Source organism: Vulpes lagopus, chromosome 13 (assembly GCF_018345385.1).
Source record: "Vulpes lagopus strain Blue_001 chromosome 13, ASM1834538v1, whole genome shotgun sequence".
NCBI lineage: Eukaryota > Metazoa > Chordata > Mammalia > Carnivora > Canidae > Vulpes > Vulpes lagopus.
The window spans coordinates 59,355,526-59,364,116 of NC_054836.1; positions in this window are offsets into that span (position 1 = coordinate 59,355,526).

Here is an 8,591-nt window from a genome sequence, read left to right on the forward strand (position 1 = left end):
CTTTTCAGGTATCTGTTGGTTCATTTCCAAGATTTTAATGTATTTCTATAGGTCTTCAGTTCTCATTTCATCGATGCCTGATTTTGTTATAAGAATTGTTTATATTACATGGATTTCTGACATAAAAATAAGTATTTTACAACAGCAATGATAAATATGATAACCAAAGGGCAAATGTTTACTTCTATATATGGACGCAACATTGTATGAGAGGATGCCTCCTGTTTACCTGGAGCCCACCTGCTAGTGTACCAACCCATTCCACACAGAGCTTTGATCTCAGAAATCTGGATCTTCTGAGTACTATGGCACTTTCCATTCCAGGCTTTTCTACTAGAGTCATTGCTCAGTTCACCTGACAAATCTAAAATTTTCATTAGGTAAAAATTGGAATTCATCACATCAGTCCATCAAGCCTTTTCCAATTCAATTCACAAAACTATGATATATCTTAGACTGCTTTATGCTCACATACTATAAATACTTGCTGATGTCAAAGTTATTTAGATTTAATTCTTTAATATTCAGTTCTGTCTTCTTACAAAATCCCTACATTTTCAACCATTATGATTTAGTAACGGCAAATGGCTGTTTTACTCTGTCCACGTGAGTATCTCTTGCTTTTTTGTATTCAGATTAGAATTACATTCCAAGTAATAGGATTATGCTGCCTCCCATAAAGCGTTACAGACCTTGGATTTAACCATGACGGTGTTCAGGGAATAAGGACACAATTAAATGACACGAATAGTACAGTAAAGTTGCTTTCTCGAGGTTGAGAGGCTGCCGCTTGAGAGACTCATGTTAACTCAGGGCTTCCTGTATGTTATCTCCCCACTCAGATGAAAAGACATTCAGGGCATTATTCTCTCTTTGGCGTTGGTGCCAAGAGTCTGCATTTTTCTTTCTCATGAGAGTGATGGGAAACCTAATACAATTTGGGGAATTGAGTCATTTTGCCTCAAAACCTGCTCAACTCACTAAAGTCTTTGAAAGACATGACTTGGATTCTGAAGAGCAAACTAACTAGAATGGGATATTTCAGTGTTTGATCATTGCTCAGGTTACAGGACACCCGAAAAACTCAATTTCCTACTGTATGCAATAGTTTTTGAAAGCTGCTGCTTCCTGATAACTTCCTACAATCATTCTGTGATTCAAAAGTTATATACACAAAGAAGACAAACACAGATGACAGAACTTTATTTCCAACTTTTAGATCTCATGAAGAGAGACACTTTGAAAGCCTGAAACACAAATGCACGTTTTAGTAAATGACACTAAATGAAAGGGAAGATATCATTATTCGCTATAAAATACTCCATGATCCTCTTATAGATTACTCAACCTTATCTTTGGTTCATTGAGAGTTTACTCAAAACCATACCAGCGAAGCCCAAAAAAGCCCTGAAGTCATATAAGAGCTTGGCTAATAATTTAATCACATGATTAGGTGCCTGAGGGGTCTGAGTTTTTGGAAATTTTGTATTGAGTGAGAACTCAGAAGGGTTCCATAACATGACAACCTGCTGATTCAGCGTCCTGTTCTCTACGATCTATTCCTTCATTCACCAACTTTGCTGTCAACCGCCACAAACGCATTAATGAATACCAGCAAGTGTACATGAAGAACAAAATTAACACATTTATGATTTTTTTTCTAGAAAAGTAATGGATCTACAAAATGATATTGTAACGTGAAGGAATAGATTTCCTCTTCCTTGGTGGAAAAATGTCTATTATTGAAAACCAGGTTTCCCAAAGTATGGTATATTGTGCTACCGAGAGAAAGCACCAAGATTTTGGGGCTAAATGAATAGTTACTTAATTATTTATTCACTTAGTTTCTATATGGATAATTATTCAAGTGGTCATTAAATACAGGGAATTTTGTGAGGGGGAGATGTGAATGGCAGAGGTCGGAGAGACTCCGCTGTGGGTGTTTTTAAATAACAAAAGATGATCTCCTGTGGAGGAAGGAGAGAACAAAGGAGGATTTTAGCAGGAAATTTTAAAAGAATAGGTCACAGAAAAGGCCGAGGGGTGCATCTGGAGTGTTGGTAGGGGTGGGCTGGGTATAAGGAGGCTTCTTTTCCATAAAACTCATTCTGGAAACTGTTAGGTTTTCTTTTTTAATGATGGGCAGGGAAAATTAAAGGCAGCAGAGCCAGGCAGCAGGTTCGAGAGTGCTTGAATGGGGTGAGGAACCACCCTGGGGGGGGGGCGCCTAGCAGTGGGGGGGGAACCACCCTGGGCGGGGAGGGGGCCAGGGAATGGTGGGAGGTCAGCCCTTCCTTGCAGTGACCACAGGGGCCCCGCGACAGGTGGCCTTGGCCCGGCCGCCCTGCTCTGGTCCCCAGGGCTGCGTGGATCAGGGAGAGAAGGAGCCGTTCTTTAGACTCGGAGATGCTGACTTTCGGCAGGTCATCCTGAGGGGCCATGGTGTGGGGAAGGGGGCGCGAGGGACCCCGGAGGCTGCGGGGGGCACCGAGCACACTCGTAGTGGTGCCTGGGTCAGACCCCAGGACGCAGGGGGCCCCCTCCCTGGTAGCTGCTCTGTGTCAATGGTGAGGGGGCTAATGGTGCTCGCCGCCCGCTGGATCCCCGACTGTCTCACCTTGTGTTGCTTGCACTGCTGCGCAGGGGTGGGGGGTGCAGATGGTGCGGGTGCAGACGGTGTGGGTGCAGACAGTGCAGGTGCAGGTGCAGACGGTGCAGGTGCAGGTGCAGACGGTGCCAGATGGTGTGGGTGCAGGTGCAGGTGCAGACGGTGTGGATGCAGGTGCAGGAGCAGATGGTGCGGGTGTGGGTGAAGACGGTGCGGGTGCAGATGGTGTGGGTGCAGGTGCAGGTGCAGATGGTGCAGACGGTGTGGGTGCAGGTGCGAGTGCAGGTGCAAGTGCAGGTGCAAATGGTGCAGGTACGAGGGCAGGGTGCAGGTGCCAGTGCTGGTGCAGGCGGTGCAGGTGTGGGTGGGGGTGCGGGTGCAGGGACAGGAGCCGAAGAGGGCGGAGGCCAGGGCTGGCAGCCCTCCACGGACGGACGCACAGAGCTCAGGTTGCTGACCGCCCGAGAAGGTTCTGCGAGCGTCCTGTGTGCACCAGCACCTGCACTAACCCGCACCTTGCGCTCGCCTCACGTTCACTTCCTGTGTTGGCAGCGCTCTGAAGTCTTTCTTTACCTTCCCGGGCCTGGTCCTCAGTTTCCCCCCGAAGCTCTGGTAACAGGACAGGTTGAAATCGTCTTCACGTTGCCGCTGCCATCACGGTCGGGGCCGCCTGTCCCTGCGTCTGTCCCTGGATGGTGGTCCTGCCTCACCTCCCCTGGCAAGCACACCAGGCGGATCGGACTATGGTCCATCCTCATTTATTATGACCTTATCTTAACTTGACTGCATCTGCAAAGACCCTACTTCCAAATAAGGTGGCGTCCCATAGATAGCGGGGTTCGGACCTCTCCGTGTCTTCTGTGGGAACACACTTGAACCTGTCAGAGTCATCTTGCCGCTGACATCCCCGTGCATGTGAAGAGCTCGGCGTCCTCTCCTGCGGTGAAGTGGACTCATGTACTGTATGCGACGCTCGAATGTGATACCCCTCATTTCCTTCGGAGGGAATGTGATAGAAGGTATCAGAATGAGGGCTGTGTCCCCAGATCCCAGACTAGACATCTGTCCTGAAGTCACCGTTGGGTGTGTAGCAGAGAAACCTTCCCCGGGTACTTCGTATTGCATGGAGAGTAATTAGGTTTCTTCCCAAGACTCCTGTAGCGGGAAGCCCTTTATTCATCCAGCCAACATGAAAGGAGTGCGCTCTGTCTCAGGCACTGCACTAGATGCTAGGGACACAGAGGGGAGTAAAACGCCCTTTTTTCCTTGCTCTAGTTGGAGGAAAAGTCTAACAAACAGATTGCAATGTGAGAGGCGCTAGAATGGAAGGGTATGCAAAGGACCACGAGCTCTTAGGACCCACATTTATTAGTAGGGGAAGGGATGTCTTGAAAGGTAGTTTTTAAGATGGGACGACATGATTTTAGTGGCAGACAAGACAGAGAGAACAGCAAGTGCTGGGCACGTGCATATCAAATGTGAGCGACGTGCCTGGGATCCGAGGACAACTGGAGGAAACCACCCACGTCAAGTTGGAAACATACCGTCAAACCAGAAAAGCTCCTAGAATTCTTGTCTATGGAATTTCAAATTGACTTCCCAGGTCATGGAAACCTTTTAAAACACCCGAAACTGAGGGAAGTCACGATCCTATCTGTGTCTCAGGAAGAAAGCCACGGCAGCGTGAGGCCTAGAGCAGGGCCTGGGGACACGGAGGCCCCTTGGAGGCTCCAGGCCTGAGCGGGCGGGATGAAGGTCTGGATTCGAACCGGTGTGGGGAGCAGCGTATGGCTTCTACGCAAGCCGGGTGGTAGGGATCGAAGGACTTGGTAGCGGCCTGGAAATGGAGGGCAAGAGGAGGGGATGAAGGATCTGCGGCAACCCGGGTTAATGCCCTTAGTCACCCCGAGAGAGAGAGAGAAAGGACAGAGAAGGGCACGCGTTTCTATTAGGGCAAGAAAATGAGCTCATTTGAAGAGAATAGGTGGGAGAATGAGAATAAGAGTTCAGGGCGATCAAATCTAAACTCCAGCTCAGACGAAAGCCAGCGAAGAAAGGACTTAGAAACGTGTGTCAGTTAGACGCGGGTTATGGTGTAACCGCTATCAAAGTAATCCTGGTTATTCATTACTTGGCGAAGATGCATATCCTGCCCCCCTTCCCTCCACCGTCTCTGTCTGTGTGCATGTGTGTGTGCGCGTGTGTGTGTCTCACCCGCAGGAAAAGTCAAACTGAACGTCCTTTGTGTACTCTTGCAAAGTCACTCCCATGCCCGCTGGGCGGTCAGTACCCCCCCCCCCCCCCCGCCCATGGTCCTGGCCCGGCCGTGGCAGCAGGTGTGCTTGGGCTGCAAGCCGAAGGCTCGCTCGGGGCGGTCAACTATCAGCCGCTCCCTTCAAGGAAGTGGTTCTCAGCAACTTCCACAAGTGCTACTTCAAATGCTCCCTCAGTGATGTGAGATGCATCATCCAGCTTCCGTTCTGGGTTTAAGCAGAATGGGAGGCCCTCACGTGACCATATTCCCGGCACCTCAGCCCAGCAGGCTCTGTCACCCGCAGACAGTAAGTGCCTTAAGGGGAGAGGCTGTGCCGCCGCCTTACTAGCTGTTGCTAACAGGATGTTAGATGTTCTTACTCTTCTGTTTCTACTCCAGCTGAAAGTCCAAAGACTCAAAAAAAAATAAAGCTAAGTACTTTTTTAAAAAATATTTTTGTCTATTTATTCATGAGAGACACAGAGAGAGACACAGGCAGAGGGAGAAGCAGGGCTCCATGCAGGGAGCCCGACGTGGGACTTGATCCTGGGGCCCTAGGGTCACGCCCTGGGCCAAAGGCAGCCCTAAACCACTCAGCCGCCCAGGCTGCCCTAAGTACTTTCACATAAGGTTCTTGTTGGGTCCTCAGGACACAGAGAAAGGCGCTATCTGGACTTGGGACAGGGCTGTGAAGAACTGAGTCACTCCACCTTGGAAAGTAGGGATTTTTAAATTAAATGTGGTAAATCAGATGTACACATCTTTCCTTGCTCCCCCCCTCCCCAGAAATCCCGCTAACATAGAAATAAAATATTTTTAAAATGGATGTAAACCACAGAGGCCAGAAGAATATGAGCTGAAAGTCACAGAAGACACAGGATAACCAAACGTTCTGGGGAGATGGAAAGAAGTCGGATACCTGGGAACTATGAGGGGAGGACATGGAACAGCGTGGCGGCGCTGGTGAGAATGAGGGGGCTGAGAGGAACCGGGAAATTCCCCACGAGAACCCCACAAGTGTATCCCTGTAGTTCAGGGCACATACTGGGGCTGAACAAAGGAAGATTGGAGCTCTGTGTAAGGAGCAACCACACTCTCAAGCCCTTTTTCCTAGTGGACCAGGTAGGCAGCCACCCTGCCTCCAACCCTAGCAAAGCCACCATTTGGGGCTGTAAGCTTCCAGCAGAGGTGGAAGCTAGGGATTGTGCGACCTGTCTGATTTACATCATTAAACTGAGGACTTTTTGTCTCTCTGTTGGAAAGTGTGGAGCCAAATTAGTAATATAACAGGTGCACAAAATAGTAAGTAAGTAAAAATTGAATCTATTAACTTCGGGAAAATGAAAACAGTGTAAGAAAGAAAATGGTAATAAACATTACGACGTGAATGGCAGTTACCTACTTATAGTAATATAAACTCTGGATATAAATCGAAGGAAAAAAAATTTAGGCTTTTATTTTAATTCGAATCTGTTACCATACTGTGTGATGTTGGTTTTGGGTTACGACACAGTGATTCAGCACTCCCATACAACACCCAGTGCTCATCATGACAAGCTCGAGCCTTAATCCTCATCACCTGTTTCACCCATTCCCCCCCCCACCCCCCCACCCCGCCATCACCTCCCCTTTGGTAACCGCCAGTTTGTTCTCTGTAATTAAGAGTCTGTTTCTTGATTTCTCTCTCTTTTTCCCTTTGCTTGTGTGTTTTGTTCCTTAAATTCCACATGTGAGTGCATTCATATAGTTTTTGTCTTTTTCTGACCGACTTATTTCGCTTAGCATAATACTCTCCATCCACGTTGTTGCGAATGGCAAGATTTCATTCTTTTTTTATGACTGAATAATATTCCATTGGATCAATGTAGCACGTTTATCCATTGATCAGCCGACGGACACTTGGGCTGCTTCCGTGATGTGGCAGTGGTAAATAATGGTGCTATGAGCGTAGGGTGTGCATGTGTCCCTTTTGATCAGTGTAGACCCTGAATATCAATCAAACAAAATTATTTTATTTTATTTTATTTTATTTTATTTTATTATTTTATTTTATTTTATTTTATTTTATTTTATTTATATTATATTTTTATTTTTATTTTTTTTAACAAAATTATTATAAAAACTAAATTAAGAGATGAACAAAGAGGGGAAATATTTGAGAGTGGAGGATGAAGTGGAATAGAATAGCTAAATTCTCATCTTCTACGGTTGGAAGTCATTAGATTATGTCTAACGGTGGAGAATCCTGAAGCGGAAATATAAGCATGATTTAGGTGCTCTCAGTGAACTAAATGTAATTGCCTGTGATGATTTTGAAAGCATGCGATGTATTGCTTTGATAGCTTTCAGTAATAATTACAAAAAACAAAGTAGGAAGAGTTTGTTTTGTAACTTCTGACCAAAGAAGAGAAAGAAGGATTGAAGAAGGAAGGAAAGAGAGTGAAGACGGGATTGAGCAACAAAGTGCGAGTCTCAGAATTAACTCTGGAACCTTCCGAGGACCTGGGGTTTGAAATGTAATTTTACTTTCTGAGGACCAAAGCCATTGTGCAGACACACGGCTTGGACACCGAACACTGACACTACCTGCCACGCACCCGGGTTACCGTTCACAGTGTAGACTCCAGGTTGCCGGTACCGCACTGCTCCTTGTCGTCGCCGGCAGGCCTCATTGTTCCCGGGGTCTCTTGCCTAAGCAAATAGATGAATTGTTACAGGAACGTCCCAGGTAAGAACCACCTGCTCTTCAATAGAAAGCAATAAGAGCCTCCTGGAATTGCTTGCCTCAGTTCTCGCTCTTCCCAGCCCTCCGAGATTGCTAAGTCATGATCCCTGCCCACGAAGAACCAGCCCAACGCCCAAACGGAAAGAACCACCGAAGCCAAACGTCCACCTCCCCACCACTTCCATCCCTGCCTTCCCGCCCCGAGGTACCGGCCCGCTCTGTGGGGCTCCGTCCTCCTGGCCACGGCGCGAGGAGGCTCGGCTTACCCTGTGGACGGCCGCGGCGGTGATACCCGGGCTGCCGGCACTCCCTGTCTGCTGTACCTCTTTGTTTTGTGATGTTTGGGTTTTCCGCTGCCGCCGTATAATCTTTTCTCCAGAAAGCCTCACTGGAGCCACGCAGGGCTCTCTCTGCGTTTTCTGTGGCCTGAGGCAACTCGGTGTGGAGCAGGGACAACAGTGCGGGACAGTAAATCGTCCTCAATCGGGCTGACTGAGCAGAAGCGGGGGGCTGGAAGCAGAGCCATCACCGACAAAGGCTCTCCCCTTGACCAGGCTCAGCCAGGCCCCCAGCCCTCTGCAGCCGGCGTCCCCGCCTGTCAGGCTGGTGAGAATCCCTCCACCCTGGACACCTGATCCAGTTCCTCGGCCCCCCACGTGTCATGTCTGAGTGCTCCACCTGCCTGTGGCAAGAATCCTATTAATGGGTCAGGAATCCTCCTCCCTTTGATGCCTCCTCTCAGCCGTTTTCCATCCACTGATCCCCTTCCTGATGGTCGGCTGTAAGTCCCCAGATGTCTCTGCTCTATTTGGAGTTTAGCTTAATCTCTCTAATTGCAGTCGCCTTGACTGAAGTCGTCTCTGCAGTTTTAACAAGGGCCAGAATAGTGTCTTCTGTGACACGGCAAAGAGCCCACGAGGAGCCATCACCCGACTCCCGTGGAGAAGCCCGGACGTCCCGCACGTTGCGGGATAAGGGATGAGGGATGGATGCATCTCATCTGA